The sequence below is a fragment of the Oryx dammah genome, unplaced genomic scaffold, assembly GCF_014754425.2.
Source record: "Oryx dammah isolate SB20612 unplaced genomic scaffold, SCBI_Odam_1.1 HiC_scaffold_23, whole genome shotgun sequence".
Lineage (NCBI taxonomy): Eukaryota > Metazoa > Chordata > Mammalia > Artiodactyla > Bovidae > Oryx > Oryx dammah.
Window position 1 is genome coordinate 124,708,036 of NW_024070207.1, and position 18,638 is coordinate 124,726,673.

Sequence of the window (18,638 nt, forward strand, 5' to 3'; positions counted from 1 at the left end):
AATAATCTTAGTTTTCTGAATGTTGAGCTTTAAGCCAACTTTTTCACCCTCTTCCACTTTTATCAAGAAGCTCTTTAAAGAGTTCTCCTTCACTTTCTGCCATAAGGGTGGTGTCATAAATTGAAGAAAGTAAGGGAAATGACCAGGCTATTCAGGTATGACCTAAATCAAATCTTTTATCATGGAAGTGACAAATAGATTCAAGGGATTAGATCTGATAGAGTACTTGAAGAATATGGGTGGAGGTTCATGACATTGTACAGGAGGCACTAATGAAGACCACCCTGAAGAACAAGAAATGCAAGAAGGCAAAATGGTTGTTGCTTGAGGAGGTGTTACAAATAGCTGAGAAAAGAAGTGAAGCTTAAGCCAAAGAAGAAAAGGAAAGATATCCTTCTGAATGCACATTTCCCAAGAACAGCAAGGAGAGATAAGAAAGCCTTCCTCAGTGATCAGTGCAAAGAAACAGAGGAAAACAATAGAATGGGAAAGACTAGAGATCTCTTTAAGAAAATTGGAGATACCAAGAGAATATTTCATGCAATGATGTGCTCAGTAAACGACTGAAATGGTATGGACCTAACAGAAGCAGGAGTTTTTACAAAGAGGTGGCAATAATACACAGGATAACTATACAAAAAAGGTCTTCGTGACCCAGATAACTACAATTGTGTGATCACTCACCTAGAGCCAGACATCTTGGAATGCAAAGTCAAGTGGGCCTTAGGAAGCATCAGTATGAACAAAGCTAGTGGTGGTGATGGAATTCCTGCTGAACTAGTTCAAGGCCTAAAAGATGATGTTGTTAAAGTGCTACACCCAGTTGCCAGCAAATTTGGAGAACTCAGCAGTGGCCACAGGACTGGGAAAGTCAGTATTCATTCCAATCCGAAAGAGAAGTAATGCCAAACAATGTTCAAATTACTGCATAGTTGCACTCATCTCACACTCTAGCAAAGTAATTTTCAAAATTCTCCAAATGGGGCTTCAACAGTACGTGAACAGGAAACTTCCATATATTCAAGCTGGATTTAGAAAAGTCAGAAACGTCAGAGAACACAGAAACCAAATGGCCAGCATCCAGGGAGAACAACATAGCAGGAGGAGTAGGTGGAGGTGGAGTACATCTGTCTCCATGGGTACATCAGGAATACACCTTCAGACATAGACGTGGATGCAGAACCCCATTGAGGGTGGACAGAAGTACCTGACCAGTGGAAAAGAATATATAGAACGATGTAAAACTTGGTAGGATGAAGGAACTAGGGGGAGAAACAAAAGAGTGTTTGTGGGACTGGACCTGCCTTTGGTGGGCAGGGAAACTGAGGCAGGGGTCCTATCCCCACTGTGGGGCAGTTGTCTGAGTCAGAGAAGAAATATTTAAGGCTGAGAGTGAAACAGATGATTTGTGACAGCCTAAATGGAATGAGAATCAGAGAGTCCTTGCACAGCCATACATACTCCAGACAGGAATGCTGATCTCTGGGAAAGCCCAGCAGCTGGAAGCTGGAGTTTAGGGATTGTGGAGCAATCCCAGGGTGAGGGCTGCTGTTGACTACAGAGAAATGGATATGATGTGAGGGAGGAGATCATGATGGGAAATACCATGGAGGAAAGCCAGGCAGCCATAGAAGTAAGGCAGTACTTCTGAGTCATGCATAGGTGGTGGAGCCATCACTAAAGTCTCTTTCCCCACCAGCTGAACAATAGAGAGGCGGCTCATCAAAAATCTGAAATACTGAGCTACAGAGTAGGACCCCATCTAGAGTGCTCCTTTCAGTGACTTATGTGCCAAACTACAGAGTAGGACCCCAGCCAGTGTGCCCCTTCAAGTGCCTGATGCACCAGTCTACAGGGTAGGACTCCAGGCAGGGTGCCCTAAGTGCCTGACACGCCGAACAGCAGAGAAGGACCACAGGCAAGGGAGCCCTCTTAAGTGCCTGAATGGGCAGAGCTATGGAGAAAGACTTGCCAAAGAACTACTCTGATTGCCAGCTACAAGAGGCTCAAAAAAAAATACTCTGATAGGGCTTTAACTTCTGCAGCAGAGGCAGTGTGTGTCCTTGCACACTTGGCATACTTTGAAAGAAATCAAAGATGACATAAACAGATGGAGAGATATTTCATGTTCCTGCGTAGGAAGAATCAATATTGTGAAAATGACTGTACTACCAAATGCAATCTACAGATTTAATGCAATCCCTATCAAATTACCCATCAGTAATTTTTCACAGAGCTACAATAAAAAGTTTCACAATTCATATGGAAACCCAAGACACCCCAAATAGTAAAAGCAGTGTTGAGAAAGAAGAATTGGAGCTAAGAGAATCAACCTTCATTGACTTCTTGTTGGACTTTGCAAACAAATGTCCATCTAGTGAAGGCTATGGTTTTCCAGTGGTCATGTATGGATGTGAGAGTTGGACTGTGAAGAAGGCTGAGCACCAAAGAATTGATGCTTTTGAACTGTGGTGTTGGAGAAGACACTTGAGAGTCCCTTGGACTGCAAGGATATCCAACCAGTCCATTCTAGAGGAGATCAGCCCTCAGTATTCTTTGGAAGGAATGATGCTAAAGCTGAAACTCCAGTACTTTGGCCACCTCATGTGAAGAGTTGACTCATTGGAAAAGACTCTGATGTTGGGAGGGATTGGGAGCAGAAGGAGAAGGGGACGACAGAGGATGAGATGGCTGGATGGCCTCACCAACTCAATGGTTGTTAGTTTTAGTGAACTCCAGGAGATGGTGATGGACAGGGAGGCCTGGCGTGCTGTGATTCATGGGGTCACAGAGAGTCGAACAAGACTGAGCGACTGAACTGAACTGATGACCCAGTAATCCCACTCCTAGGCATATGCCCTAGGAAACCAAAAGTGAAAGAGACACATGTATCCCATTGTTCATTGCAGCACTATTTACAATAGCTAGAGCATGGAAGCAACCTAGATGTCCATAGACAGATGAATGGATAAAGTTGTGGTACATATACACATCATATACACAATGAAATATTACTCAGTTATAAAAAGGAACACATTTGGGTATATTCTAATAAGGTGGAAGAACCTAGAACATATTACACAGAGTGAAGTAAGTCAGAAAGAGAAAGATGAACATTGTGTTCTAACAAATATATATGGAATCTAGAAAAATAGTACTTAAGAATTTATTTACAGGGCAACAGTAGAGAAATAGACATAGAGGATAGACTTATGGACATGGGGAGAGGTGAGGAGAGGGTGAGATGTTTGGAAAGAGTAACACGGAAACTTGCATTACTATATGTAAAATAGATAGCCAACAGGAATTTGTTGTGTTGCTCAGGAAACTCAAACAGGGCTCTTTATCAACCTAGGGGAGTGGGATGGGGAAGGACTTGGTAGGGAGTTTTAAAAGGGAGGGGGTATATGTATACGTATGGCTGATTTATGTTGAGGTTTGACAGAAAACAGCAAGATTCTGTAAGGCAATTATCCTTCAATAAATAATCAGACAAACATAAGCATCCATTGTGTCATCAAAAAGCAAGAGATTTTCTGAAAAACGTCTATTTCTGCTTTATTGACTATGACAAAGCCTTTGGCTGTACGGATCACAAATTGTGGAAAATTATTAAAGAGATGAGAACACTAAACCACTTTACCTGCCTCCTGAGAAATCTGTATGCAGGTCAAGTAACAACGGTTAGAACTGAACCTGGAACAACAGACTGGTTCCAAATTTGGGAAGTAGTACATCAAGGCTATATATTGTCACTCTGCTTATTTAAATTATAGGCAGTGTACGTCATGTGAAATGCCAGGCTGTATGAATCTCAAGTTGGAATCAGGATTCCCAGAGGAATATCAATAACCTCAGATGTGCAGATGTCACAACATTTATGACAGAAAATAAAGAGGATCTAAAGAGCCTCTTGATGAAAGTGAAAGAGGGTAGTGAAAAAGCTGGCTTAACCCAACATTCAAAAACTGAAGATCATGGCATCCGGTCCCATCACTTCATGGCCAATAGTTGGGGAAACATTGGAAACACTGACAGACTTTATTTTCTTGGGCTCCAAAGTCACTGCAGATGGTAACTGCAGCCACGAAATTAAAAGACTTTTGCTCCTTGGAAGAAAATCCACGATTAACCTAGACAGCATATTAAAAAGCAGAGACGTTACTTTGCTGACAAAGGTCCATATTGTCGGAGCTATGGTTTTTCCTGTAGGAATGTATGGATGTGAGTGTTGGACTATAAAGGAAGCTGAGCACCAAAGAAATGATGCTTTTGAACTATGGTGCTGGAGAAGACTCTTGAGGTTCCCTTAAACTGTGGGAAATCAAACCAATCAATCCTAAAGGAAATCAGTCCTGAATATTCATTGCAAGGACTGATGCTGAAGCTGAAGCTCCAGTACTCTGACCACTTGACAGGAAGAGCTGACACATTGGAATAGACCCTGATTATGGGCCAGATTGAAGGCAAGAGGAGAAGGGGCCGACAGAGGGCAAGATGGTTGGTGATGTCACTGACTCAATGGACATGAGTTTGAGCAAGTTCCTGAAGTTGATGATGGACAGGGAAGCCTGGTGTGCTGCAGTCCTTAGAGTCTCAAAGAGTTGCACATGAGTGATCAACTGAACTGAACTGAATTGTACTGTCTTGATGACTGTAGCATTGTAGTATAATCTGAAGTCAGGAAGGTTGATTCCTCTAGCTCCATCCTTCTTTCTCAAGAATTCTTTGGCTCTTTGGGGTCTTTTCTGTTTACATATGAATTGCTATAGTTCTGTGAAAAATGCCATTGTTAATTTGATAGGGATCAGCATCTGTAGATTGCATTTCGTAGTATAGACATTTTCACAATATTGATTCTTCCTATCCAGGAACATGGGATGTCTCTCTGCATGTTTATGTCATCTTTGATTTCTTTCATCAGTATCTTATAATTTCTGTATACTGTTCTTTTGTGTCCTTAAGTAAGTTTATTCCTAGATATTTTATTCTTTATGTTGCAGTGGTGAATGGGATTGATTCTTTAATTTCTCTTTCTGATTTTTCATTTTTAGTATATAGGAATTCAAGTGATTTCTGTGTATTGATTTTGTATCCTGCAACTGTGCTAAATTCACTGATGAGCTCTAGTAGTTTTCAGATTTTCTATGTATAGTATCACATCATCTGCAAACAGAGATTTATTTCTCCTTTTCCAATCTGGATTCTTTTAATTTCTTTTTCTTCTCTGATTGCTGTAGTTAGTACTCCCAAAGCTATGTTGCATTTTCATGGTGAGAGTGAACACCTTTTTCTTGTTCCTGATCTTAGGAGAAATGCTTTCAATTTTTCACTATTGAGAATAAAGTTTGCTGTGGGCTTATCATATGGTTATATGGCATCACCGACTCAATGGACATGATTTTGGGTAAACTCTGGGAGTTGGTGATGGACAGAGAGGCCTGGCATGCTGCAATTCATGGGGCTGCAAAGAGTTGGACACAACTGAGCGACTGAACTGAACTGAACTATCATATATTGCTTTTACTATATTTATGTAGGTTACTTCTATGCCCATTTTAAAAAGGGTTTCAACTATAAATGTGCTGAATTATGTCAAAACCTTTTATGTGGAGATGGTTCTAAGATGGTGGAGGAATAGGATGGGAAGACCACTTTCTCCCCCACAAATTCATCAAAAGAATATTTGAACGCTGAGTAAATTCCACAAAACAACTTCTGAATGCTGGCAGAGGACATCAGGCACCCAGAAAAGTAGCCCATTGTCTTTGAAAGGAGGTAGGAAAAAATATGAAAGATAAAAAGACAGACAAAAGAGGTTAGGATGAAGATCCATCCCTGGATGGGAGTCTTTAAAAAGAAGTTTCCAAACACCGGGAAACACTCTCACTGTTGAGTCTGTGGAGAGCCTTGGGATCTCAGGGGCAACATAACCGGGAGGAAAAATAAATAAATAATTAAAACCCATAGATTATGAGCCCAGTGGTAACTCCCAGTGGAGAAGCAGTTCAGATGCCCACATCTGCTACTAGAGCGGGGGCTGGGCAGGGAGGCGTGGGCTGCATTGCTTAGAGTAAGGACCAGGCCTGAATGCCCCAAGGACGATCTGAGGGAACTAACCTGAGATAGCAAACCATACTGTGGGATAGCTGTTCTGCAAAAAAACCCTAAGCTAAGACACCACCAGAAGAACTGTACAAAAAGGATCTTCACGACCCGGATAATCACGATGGTATGATCACTCATCTAGAGCCAGACATCCTGGAATGTGAAGTCAAGTGGGCCTTAGAAAGCATCACTATGAACAAAGCTAGTGGAGGTGATGGAATTCCAGTTGAGCTCTTTCAAATCCTGAAAGATGATGCTGTGAAGGTGCTGGACTCAATATGCCAGCAAATTTGGAAAACTCAGCAGTGGCCACAGGACTGGAAAAGGTCAGTTTTCATTCCAATCCCAAAGAAAGGCAATGCCAAAGAATGCTCAAACTATCGCACAGTTGCTCTCATCTCACATGCTAGTAAAGTAATGCTCAAAATTCTGCAAGCCAGGCTTCAGCAATACATGAACCATGAACTCCCTGATGTTCAAGCTGGTCTTAGAAAAGGCAGAGGAACCAGAGATCAAATTGCCACCATCCGCTGGATCATGGAAAAAGCAAGAGAATTCCAGAAAAACATCTATTTCTGCTTTATTGACTATGCCAAAGCCTTTGACTATGTGGATCACAATAAACTGTGGAAAATTCTGAAAGAGATATGAATACCAGACTACCTGACCTGCCTCTTTAGAAATCTGTATGCAGGCCAGGAAGCAACAGTTAGAACTGGACATGGAACAACAGAGTGGTTCCAAATAGGAAAAGGAGTACGTCAAGGCTATATATTGTCATCCTGCTTATTTAACTGATATGCAGAGTACATCATGAGAAACGCTGGACTGGAAGAAACACAAGCTGGAATCAAGATTGTTGGGAGAAATATCTATAACCTCAGATATGCAGATGACACCACCCTTATGGCAGAAAGTGAAGAGGAACTAAAAAGCCTCTTGATGAAAGTGAAAGTGGAGAGTGAGAAAGTTGGCTTAATGCTCAACATTCAGAAAATGAAGATCGTGGCATCTGGTCCTATCACTTCATGGGAAATAGATGGAGAAACAGTGGAAACAGTGTCAGAGTTTATTTTGGGGGGCTCCAAAATCACTGCAGATGGTGACTGCAGCCATGAAATTAAAAGATGCTTCTTTCTCCTTGGAAGAAAAGTTATGACCAACCTATGCATGTTCAAAAAGTTATGCATGTTCAAAAGCAGAGACATTACTTTGCCAACTAAGGTCCATCTAGTCAAGGCTATGGTTTTTCCTGTGGTCATGTATGGATATGAGAGTTGGACTGTGAAGAAGGCTGAGTGCCGAAGAATTGATGCGTTTGAACTGTGGTGTTGGAGAAGACTCTTGAGAGTCCCTTGGACTGCTAGGAGATCCATTCAGTCCATTCTGAAGGAGATCAGCCCTGGGATTTCTTTGGAAGGAATGATGCTGAAGCTGAAACTCCAGTACTTTGGCCACCTCATGCAAAGAGTTGACTCATTGGAAAAGACTTCAATGCTGGGAGGGATTGGGGGCAGGAGGAGAAGGGGACAACCGAGGATGAGATGGCTGGATGGTATCACTGACTCGATGGACGTGACTCTGAGTGAACTCCAGGAGTTGGTGATGGACAGGGAGGCCTGGCATGCTGTAATTCATGGGGTCACAAAGAATCAGACACGACTGAGTGACTGAACTGAACTGAAGACACCACCAGGCGTGCTCACAGAACAAAGGACTGACAGAGCAGAGCGAGCCAGCTGCGGACTGGCCCATCCCCCGCCCAAGACAGGCAGGCAAGGGCAGCCAGAGAGGGAAGGAGAAAATTGTGGACCCAGAGAGGCATCATCTACCAAACTGCAAGCAGGCTTTGTTGCTAACCAAGACTTCTTGAGATCTGGGTAGTCGACATCCACTGAGAGGATCGCAGCCAAAGATCAGCTCCCCAGAAGAGACACACGGCATAACTGAGAAGGTGTGACAGTTGTACACCCAGAAAACGGAGGGGCAGAGACCAAGGAGGCGATAAGTCGCAGAGTCTGCCCTCCTCAAACACCTGGTCACCTGAGCTGCTGGGACCTGGAAAGGGCACAAAACACAGGCCCAACTGAGTCTGTGCCTTGTGGAGTACCCTAGTACCTGAACCTGAGTGGCTTAGACCTGGGAAGTGCATACAACCGAGGGCCAGCCTCAGATAGTTCCCAGCACAGCAACCTAGAGTCTAAACAGTGTAGACAGGGAAAGCACACATGCCATGAGCGGGGGCAAACCCAGTGTGGCCAAGACACTGTGAGCACAAGCCAGTGTTATTTGTTTGCAGTGTTCCTCCCTCCCCACAGCATGACTGAACAAGTGAGCCTAAAAAAGTGTCTACCACTGCCTTCTTGTGCCAGGGCAGAAATTAGACACTGAAAAGACTAGCAACAGAAAAAGGTAAAACAGAGGGAACTGCCTTGGATGTGACAGGTGCAATAGATTAAAACCTTGTAGTTTGCACCAAATACATAGGAAGGGGCCAATAGATCTTGAGAAGTATAAACCAGATCAAGGAACTATCTGAAAATGAACTGACCCCACACTGTCCACAACACCAGAGAAAGTCCTAGAAATATTTTTACTATTATGACATTTTAAATTAAATTTTTTTTATTTTAAGTCCTCTATTATTCCTTTAGTTTTCATTTTTATAACCTATTACTTTGCAAAAAAAACCTCTTTTTTAAAGCAAACTTCATCTACATATATATATTTCATAATTTTTGTGACTTTGTTTTTTTCTTTAATCTTTGCTTTTTGGTATTTGTTATCAATTTTGTACCTTTAAGAACCCAATCTTCAGTACCTATTTTTACTTTGGAGTGAGATTACTGGCTTCTCAGGAGAGTCAGAATGAGTTGGTACAGCAAAGAATACTCATTGACTTTAGGGGAATATTTCTGTTTTAAGTTGATACGTTAGTTTGCTGGGACTGCAATACTAAATAATCCAGAATAACTAGGCTAAACAGCAGAAATATACTTTTCACATTACTGAAGCCTAGATGTTCAAGATCAAGATGTTTTCAGGCTTGGATACTTCTGAGGCTTCTGTCTGTGGCTTGCAGTGACCATCTTTTCCTTTCGTCCTCACAGGATCTTTCTTCTCTTCACACATGTACCTGGTCTCTCTGTGTCCAGTGAAAAGTGAAAGTGTTAGTTTCTCAGTGATGTCCGACTCTTTGAGACCCCGTGGGCTGTAGCCTGCTAGGCTCCTCTGTCTATGGGATTCTCCAGGCAAGAACACTGGAGTGAGTTGCCATGCCCTTGTCCCAGGGATCTTCCCAACTCAGGGATGGAACCAACATCTCCTGCATTGGCAGGTGGACTATTTGACACTGAGCTATCAGGGAGGTCCAAATTCTGTCTTTTTATAACACTGAGCTATCAGGGAGGCCCTAATTCTGTCTTTTTACAAGGACAGCAGTCTGATTGGATTAGAGCCCAGCCTGATTGTCAGATTTTAACATAATTATGTCTTTAAAACACTATCTCCCTATCTACATTCTTAGGTATCAGGGTTATGGCTTCATCATACAAATTTGGGGAAGAGGGGATACAATTCTGCCTGTTACAGTCAATGCCACTCTGGCTAAGTTAGGTTGCCAAATTATATTTGTTTGTTTACTAAAAGACCTAGTGTACTTTAAAATATCATTGTAATTATATGATAAAGACATAAGTTTGTAACCTTTAAATTGTATTCCTGCATCATATCTCTAATTGTTCCCTCTTTGTGTCCATTGCCTACTTTTACTTGTTTCAGTAATGTGGTAAAACTGAAGATCAAAGACATATTTGACCTACTAATTAGTTGCCAGTTGCTGAAGCTGAAGCTCCAGGGAACACCTGATGCAAAGAACTGACTCATTGGAAAAGACCTTCAGCTGGGAAAGACTGAAGGCAAGAGGAGAAGGGGGAGACAAAGGTGAGATGGTTGAATGATATTGCCGACTAAATGGATGTAAGTTTTAGCAAACTCTGGGAGATAGTTAAGGACCAGGAAACAGCATGTTGCTGTTGATGGGGTTGCCAAGAGGAGATGACTTAGCAACTGAAAAACAATGGCATTAATTAGAGTTGAATTCTTTAATCAATAAACCTTCACTTATTAGCTATAAAATGTATATTATGAAGTCCAGATTACACGAGATTTAAGATGCCATGTAGATACTCAGTAAAGAGTGGTTACTAATCTTATTATAGTCACAGCATTTTAAAATAAGCAAATAAATGTCAGTAGATGAAGAAAGAAATGCACTATCAGATAACTTGATTATAAAAGGACATGGGAATTCTTTGTCTGCCCTTCATGTTAAGGGGAGAGCAAAGGTGGAGTTGAAGAGGAAGATACAGTTATAAAGGTTTGGAATCATTGGCTTTTATGGTTCAAGAAGACATGGTTTAGAAAAGATAAGGACTTCAACTGGGAAAATATCTACACTGAGGGAGGTGGGAGGGGGGTTCAGGATTGGGAACACATGTACACCCGTGGCAGATTCATGTTGATGTATGGCAAAACCAATACAATATTGTAAAGTAAAATAAAGTAAAAAAAAAAAACTTACTATAAAAGTGAAATAAGTAGATTGAAGAATGTTAAAGCCTGATAAAACTGTTGTCAAAGTAGATTTTTTTCTCCCAAGGGCACTGACAGACAATATAGACCTGATAGAGGCAGTAATAAATGTGTTGGTTAGTAAATCCTGGCTAAAAATAAAAAGTTACCTTATGTCTGAGGTGAAATTTATAATACTATGCAAAGAAGCTTCCCCAGTGGGCCTATTTCTTCTTCTTCTTTTTTTTTTTTTTTTAAGATATAAGTACTTGGTATTCCAACAGCAATTTTCTTGTTCTCCCAGTATCAGTTAGATGTCTGCACTGATACTAACTAACCAAAGTTAGCAGTTTTGAGGACCTCAGGCCTATAAAAGTGTATTCATTTCTGTCACTGTACAGAAGTTCAGGCTACACACATTTCTGTCCAACTTGATTATAAATCAGAGGTTCCCACATGCTCCCCAACCCACATTCGCTAATTTGCTGGAATGACTCAGTAAAGGTTTGTACTTAAAGTTTTATAAAGATACAACTCAAGAACGGTTATACTCACTTAACACATCATTATGGTAAACAATCTAGAAGCTCCGTGGCCTCCTTGTTTCAGAATTTTTATCAAAGTTTCATTAACATACACATGATTGGCTCCATATGAGTCGATGACTGAGTTTAATCTTCAGCCCCTCTGTCCTGAGATGAGGTGGAAAAACTAGTTTTTCCAACACTATATTCATTCATGTGGTGGTTTTTTCTAATGTTACAAAATCAGTGTTTGCCCACTGAACAGCAAGCCAAATGCTCAGATGTTAAGGTTACCAACAGAATAAGAACTTTATTCTTAAAGCAACCAAGCAAGGAAAAGGGAGAACAAATCTCAGATCTGCCTCCACAAGGGCAAGGGGCTTGTGATATTTATGAAATAAGCAGGGTGATCTTAGGTGTGGGGAAAGGTGATTAGAGGAAGGGGGAAAAATTCTGCATAAGCACATTTGAGTTACATGCTTCTTCATAGTATGCATGTTCAGAAAATGGCAATATTGGCATGATTTGGAGTTTTGGCCTTCTGATATCAAAAGGGCAAGCAAGTCTGTTCTGCACAGGCTCCATATGTCCATGTTAGTTTTCTCCAGTTTCAGCCCATTTTCTTGTATTAACAAGCAGAATAGTTTTTAACAGCTGTTCCCTTAGCTGCTATTGTTTAAGGCAGCCTCAAGAAATTTCTGTTCATAACCAGTTTCTGTTAAACCTGTGGGGCATGGTTTCATATTCCCTGGAAAAGGAAATGACAACCCACTCTGGTATTCTCCTGTGGATAATCCCATGGACAGAGAAGCCTGATGGGATGCAGTCCCTAGGGTCACAAATAGTCAGACATGACTGAGCAACTAAAGTGGTTTCAGGTGGCTTTTTAGCCCCATAGGTCATCAAGTCTTCACCTTGAAACTGTCTATGAACTTGCCTACAGTCATCTCATTAAAAGAAGTTCAGGAGTGTACAGAGTTGTTCCTTATGAATTATAGAAAAACTCCTTTTACTAAGGAAATTCCATGGGTTTTTAGAAGCTGTCTGCCATGAAACTGGGACAAAAAATAAAGTTATTTTATTGTAGTATCTTGAGATTTTATGTAGTTCCATGCAACAGGCTGTGCTTGAGAAAACTCACTGAATGGGGATATTCTCAGGGTGAAAAAATGGTCAAACATAAAGGTCCGTTTCTAGAATAATGCACACTTTAGGGCTCGATGTGCCTTACAACATTTAGATGAGGAATGAAGGGAAGCCCTTGAATTGGCCATTAGGAGGTCTCCTGTGACTTCTGACACTCAGGGGGATAGAGTGGTTGAGACCCTGCATTCAGTGAGTAGGGTGCAGAGTGGATCTGGCACAGAACTGAAATGTACAATGATGATGGAGTAAGTCTGGACTCTGGAAGCTTTTTGTAAACTGAGTCAGCTTCACCTTGGTGGGGGCAAACTACAGCATCACCAATGAAGACATGCAAGGAGTGAACTTTCTGGAAAGCTACCTGTAGCTCTCTTAACGTTTCTTCTCACTTTGACCTGGTGACAGTTTTCCTTCACAGGGAAACCTTTAATTTTCTTTAACTGTATGTCAGGCATAGGTATTCACTTTAAATCTGTCTTGTTGAGAAATTCCCATTGCCTGTTTTTCACTTAATGGTGAAGCAGCATAAACAGAGAAATAGATCTTGATAAGAAGTACTATGCTGTAATTTCATGCCTTTTGGACACTGCACTTTGTTCCCAACCTCTTTTCTAATATGCTTTATATAAAGCCATATGTTTAGCTCCTTTATTTAGAGATGTAACAACTCAGTTTTTCCTGGAGTTAACAACAGCACATTACATGTTACATGTGCTGACAAAGGTCTGTCTAGTCAGAGCTATGTTTTTTCCAATAGTCATGTATGGATGTGAGAGTTGGACTATAAAGAAAGCTGACCACCAAAGAATTGATGCTGTTCAGTTATGGTGTTGGAAAACTCTTCAGAGTCATTTGGACTGCAAAGAGATCAAACCAGTCAATCCTAAAGAAAGTCAGCCCTGAATATTCATTGTAAGGACTGATGTTTGTAAGGCAAGCACAGAGAAAAAGAGAGTGAGCTGGGCAGTCAATCAGAGAAAGATTTTAATATAGGAGGAAACAAAAAAAGTGACCGGCTTTAGAGACAAAATGATGCTTTCTTTTTTTTTACAGCCAACACTTTGTATACACTGTTGATGGGAAATTATGCCCAGAGGAGGGGAGTCTTATTTTATCTTTAGCTTGCAGCTGGGGTCTTATGGTCACATAGTCGAAGGGGTCTCATGGTCAGGTGGTCACATAGTCAAAGGGGTCTTATGGTTGAGTGGTCACATAATCTTGAAAAACTGGCACCAGCAGGGAAAAGCAGGATGCCCACCAGGGCAATATGTTTACTGTGACTTCATCCCTTATTTGTCAGGTCACCACAGTCTGCCATATTTTAACTGTAGACTATGAGCCCCTTGTGAACCATAGAATCACAGCCTTTTTGATATAGGATAAAGGGCAGAAGGTCAGTCTTCTCTCTCTGCTTCACACTGGATAGTGGCATCATCGTGGGGTAAGAAAAGAAAAGGCTGGAACATGGGTTAAGGGAAGTCTGAGTGGGCTAAGTTAGAAGTAGCTCATGAACAGTCTGGTTGGTAAAGGCTCATAGGCAGTCCTGGAAAACCTTTGAAAAAGTACACATTAGATATGCCAAAAGTCAGAACGGTTAATATGAGAAGGGGGCCCAGTAAATGTAGGATCCATGGGATCCAGTCCCAACTGCTTAACCAGTTTTCCATGCATTACTGAGATGTTGACATACTCTTGAGGCCATATTTTGTCAGATTCCTTGCTGCCTCCTTTATAAAGCCCAATTTATTGGTGTAGAAACAGCAGGCTTCATCTAGAAAAACACATAGGCCTCCTTTTTCTGCTGTGAGGTCTAATTCTCTTCTGTTTTGAAGAACGATAGCTTCCAGGGAATGTAGTTGGCCCTGAAGAGTGACAAAACTGGCGACTACTTCTTTTAGGCTTTCGCTAAGATCCTTAGTGACGCTCTGATGGTAATTTAAAGATGTGATCCATGCAGTCCCTGTTCCAATCCCCACTGTTATGCCTAAGCTTATCAATAAGGGAATGAATCAAATTGCTTGTTTGGGTTGGCTGTGGATTAGTGGGATAGAGAGAGTTTGCTTGTTAGGAGCAATAGAGATATCTGGGGCTAGATATACCAGAGTGCATGTCCCTGTCCAGTTAGTGGGAAGACTTAAGTATGTCTTGGTTCCACATAAGAAAAATATTCCAGGAATAAGGGTGCAGCAATTGAAATCAATAGCAAATAAGAGTCTTTCTGGGTATTTGTTAGCTGACTCCCAAACCGACAAGGAGCCAGATAGTGTGGCTTTTACGAGGGGTCTGATGTCTTCAGAGGCTGAAGGAAACCTTCCTGTGAAATAGACCTGGAGTTCCGAGACATGGTAAATAGCACGACCCAAAGGAAATTTGAGATGTGGGTGTGAGTTGTTTATAGAATTGTGTCTAGAAAAACAGAAGGGAGCTTTTTTTTTTTTTTTAAGAAGGGAGCTTTTTGATGTAAACAAACATCAGAGATAGTAGGCCGTCCTACAGCTGGTTCGATAAAAATAGAAGTGAGCTTAACAAGAAGTGTGTACAACATTTTATCAGGATTGTTGCTTTGATCTAGTGAGTAAAAATAGCATGAAAGTGAAGTTGCTCAGTCATGTCCGACTCTGTGACCTCATGAACTGTAGCCTGCCAGGTTCCTCTGTCCATGGGATTTTCCAGGCAAGAATACTGGAATGTGCTACCGTTTCCTTCTCCAGGAGATCTTCCCAAACCAGAGATTGAACCCAGGTCTTCCACATTGTAGGCAGATGCTTTAATGAATAGCAAATATATGCCCAAAAGAGGGGTTCTACCCTGTAGGTGTCATAGAGGGAAGTGTTTTTCTGGTTCCATTGATCTGTGGAGACAGGTAGTGCTGATCCATAAGGCAAGGAGATGGACAAAGAGATCCAACAATCACTAGCCAGGGTTGAATTTGAGGTACTGAGTAAATGGTAGGTTAATTTTAAAGTTTTTAAAAGGTAAGTTAAATTTGGTGTAGTGTGATAATTAGGTACAAGGCATGATGGCTGTATAGAGGAAATGAGAATGAAATCAGTACCATGATGTGGTGGCTCATATTTAAAGGGAGTAAACGATGAGGATAAGGACCCAGGTGTAAGTAAATTTGGACAGCTGTAAACTCTATTAAGTCTCCCTATAACCTTAGATCAGTAATAAAATCAAGATGTGTGGAAAGATCAGTGATTATGAGAGATTATGGAAAAGTGAGGTTTTGTGATATTATATATAGAAAAGTAGGCAATGCGTTCATTTAAATTTACAGTAAAAGAAGGCCTCAAAGAATAAAAACCATAAGGAAATAAAAGAGGAGTTTCTTTAACAAGAGTCCACTCAAGGGGTGATACAGAATAAAGTTCTATTTCAAACAAGGTCAGTAAACAGGGTCCCAGACCAACCAGTAACCAATACATCTGATTGTCTGTTTTGCTAATTGATATTGATTATTTTTGGCTGTTTCACTTCTTCAGGGATTCAGTCCACTTGGTGCCTGGTGAGAACCAGGATGGTGCTGGAGTAACAAGGGATGTCCGAGTGGAGAGTAATTTTGGTGGAGATGGAGTCTTCTGGAGTCTCCAAACTTACATGGAGATAGAAGACCATGAAAGACCTGCCCATTTAGGAGCTGTCAGTGTGATTAAGATGACCTCAAAGGAGCCGGTCCACCAAGGCTGTAAATCTTTATGGTGAATGTCAAGTAAGTAGGATTTGTTTGATGAGGCTTCAGGAGAGAGCAATGTGCATGTTATCTCATGAGGTGTCTCATAAGGCTAAGAGAGGGGAGATGAAGGGAATCATATAATAGGAAATTAACCTAAGAGTAAAGGGCACGAGTACATGAACTCAAAAGAACTAAGAAAAGATGGAGCCCAAGGAGTGGCCCTAATGCAAGTCTAAGCCATGGGAAGGAGTTCAGTCCAGGGCTTTTGTAGTTCAAGAGAAAGTTGAGTTAAGTTGTGTTTTGAGAACTGAATTAGCGTTTTCTGTTTTTCTTGAGGAATGAAGTCTATAAGGAACATGCAGCCTCCTGGTTATGCCGAGATTGGGATACTTGTTGAGTGATTTGTGAGACAAAAGCCAGTCCATTATCAGATTGGAGAGAAAGTGAGAGGCCAAAGTGAGGGATGATTTCTTGAATAAGAACTTGTGTTGCCCCTGACGCAGTTTCTGACCTTGTTGAAAAAACTTCAACCCACCACGAAAATGTATCCACTAAAATGAGTACGAGTTTTATTTTATGTGTAGGAGTTATGTGAGTGAAGTTGATTTGCCAGTCTTCTCCTGATATGTGACCTCATGCCTGATGTGTGCGGAACAAAGGAATTGGCTTTCGAGCTCCCGGGGGTGAGGTGGAGAAACAAATAGTATAGGAGTGAGTGATTTGAGGTAGGGTGAAATGAGGTTAAAATAAGTGGTGGTGGTGGTGGTGGTGCTAAGTTGCTTCAGTCGTGTCTGTCTCTGTGCGACCCCATAGACGGCAGGCCAACAGGCTCCGCCTTCCCTGGGAGCCCCAGGCAAGAATACTGGAGTGGGTTGCCAGTCTTAAAAGGTGGTAGAGAGGTTTAGTGCCTACATGTAAAGCTCGATGAATGTCTGTAAGAATTCATATAGCTTGGGATTGGGGAAGGATATAGTGGTCTTGCTTTTGTAACAGGTCTCCTTGAAGTTGGGCTCCCTTTTGTATTAACCATGTCTTTTCCTCAGGGTGATAAAGGGGTTTTATAGGGATTACTATGAGCTTATGCATATGTGTTTGGAGTGAGGCTTGCTTTGCTTCCCTGTTCTCAGCATTGTTAACCTGTGAGATGAGGTATGGTGCCACTTGGTGATCTTGATGATGCATGATGCCATTGGTTGGCATATTGGCTGCCTTTAGGAGCTGAAGTATAAGTGGGGCATTAGTTATGGGGGATTCTTTTGTAGAAAGGAGCCCTCATTCCTTTCACATGGCCATATATGAGTGTATGATGTGAAAGGTATATTTGGAGTCAGTGTATATATTTACTCATCTGTTAGCTGCAAGGGTAAATGCCCTGGTTAATACAATAACTTCTGTCTTTTGGGAGGAGGTTCCCACAGGGATAGGTTGAGATTCAATAACCTCACTGTTAGCAACAATTGCATATCGAGCTACTCTTTTTCCTTTTGGGGTTGTATAAGAGCTGCCACCAATATACCAAGTAAGATCAGGATTATTTAAAAGGGTTGAGGAGATACGGGAGAAATGAAGTATCAGGTATTCCAGTGTCTCATTGGAAGTGTAAATTGGAGGCTCAGAAGAATTAGGGATGAGGGTGCCTGGGTTAAGAGTAGGGCAGCATTCAAAGAGAACTCAGGAGATTCTAGGATGGTGACGTGAATTAGTTGGATACAAGAAGGTGATACAAGAGCTATGGCCTTGTGTGAGAGTAAGTCCTTATGGTCATGTAGTTAGTGAATGACTGTGGGGGTCCCAAAAGTAAGTTTTTTGCTTTCTTGAGAGAGAAATGTAGCTGCAGCCAGAACACACAGGGAGACTGGCCATCCCTGTATGGTGGTATCAAGTTGTTTTGACAGAGAAGCAGTGGGAGCAAAGGAGGGGCCCTGCATCTATCCTAATACTCCCAGGGCAAATTTTGTCTTTCAGTGCTGTGGAATATAAAAGGGCAAGAGAGATCAGGCAGTGTTAAAGCTGGGGCTGAGAGAATACCTTGTTTTAGAGCATTAAAGGTGAACTTAGGCTCAAGAGGCTCTGAAAGATCCCCCCAAATAGCTTGGTATGGGGGTCATGGTAGGAGGGAAGAATTGGGGATCTAGAGGTGTAGATACCCAGCCAAGCCCCAAAAGGATATAATTTCCATTTTTTATGTAGGGAGTGGTAGGACAGATATATGGGACTTTCAATAAGTAGTTATATGTCTCTTTGTTGGTGTCAAGAAGTCCAAGATAGGTGAACTCAGGAAGGGGAAGTTGAGCCTTAATAGGAGGTACTCAATAGCTCCAATCAGCTAGGAAGTTGAGTTGCATATCACTGAAAGTGTATGAGTGAGGGGCTGCAAAGGAGAAGATCATCTCCATATTGAAGAATAGAGCTTGGGGCAAGATTGAAGGAGGTTAAGTCTGAGGCCAGGGCGTGGCCAAAGAAATGAGGGCTATCACGAAATCCTTGGGGAAGGACACCCATGTTAATTGTTGGGGACAATGGCCATCTAGATCTGTCCAGGAAAAAGCAAAAAGATCTCAAGAGCCTGGGTATAAAAGGAATTGGTGAAAAATGTATCCTTGAGGTCCAGGATG

The 18,638-nt window shown here is 41.6% G+C and overlaps 1 protein-coding gene across 1 annotated transcript in view; it reads right to left on the bottom strand.

Annotated features, from left to right (window-relative positions):
- Positions 1 to 18,638, bottom strand: part of LOC120881720 (amelogenin, Y isoform) — a 116,096-nt gene that overhangs the window by 654 nt on the left and 96,804 nt on the right. The window lies entirely within an intron of this gene.